A 470-nucleotide genomic window follows, 5' to 3' on the forward strand; every position below is an offset into this window, starting at 1 on the left:
GAGGGAGGAATGGGATAAAAATAGCCTTTTTGGGGTGATTTTTAGCCCAAAATGAGCAGCGAGAGCTGTGCCCGATCCAGGGCACAACCCCAAGAGGTGCCAAGGGCGGTGGGGGGAGGAAAATCCTTCGGGAGCTTCCATGGGTAAGGAAATCAGGGATACAGCTCCAAGCAGCGCCGGCAGAGCCATCTAACGCTCAAACTGGGAATGACTGGAGTCACTGGGAGCCAAACCGGCATGGAGACGCCGCAGTTTTTCAGGGGAAAAAACCCAGCTCCCTTCCCAAAAAGGTTTATTGTTAATAACCAATTGTCCGAAATTTACAGCATTTGTGGGGGGAGGGAAGGGATTCCAAAGGTAAGGAATCAAAGGGAAACCGGGGAAGGGATAGGGGGAAAGGTAGGACTGCTCCAGGGATTCACCCCGTGTCTTGCTGGATCCTATCCTGCCCAGCCGAGAGGATCCTCTGG

Source organism: Acanthisitta chloris, unplaced genomic scaffold, assembly GCF_000695815.1.
Source record: "Acanthisitta chloris isolate BGI_N310 unplaced genomic scaffold, ASM69581v1 scaffold19287, whole genome shotgun sequence".
Taxonomy (NCBI): domain Eukaryota; kingdom Metazoa; phylum Chordata; class Aves; order Passeriformes; family Acanthisittidae; genus Acanthisitta; species Acanthisitta chloris.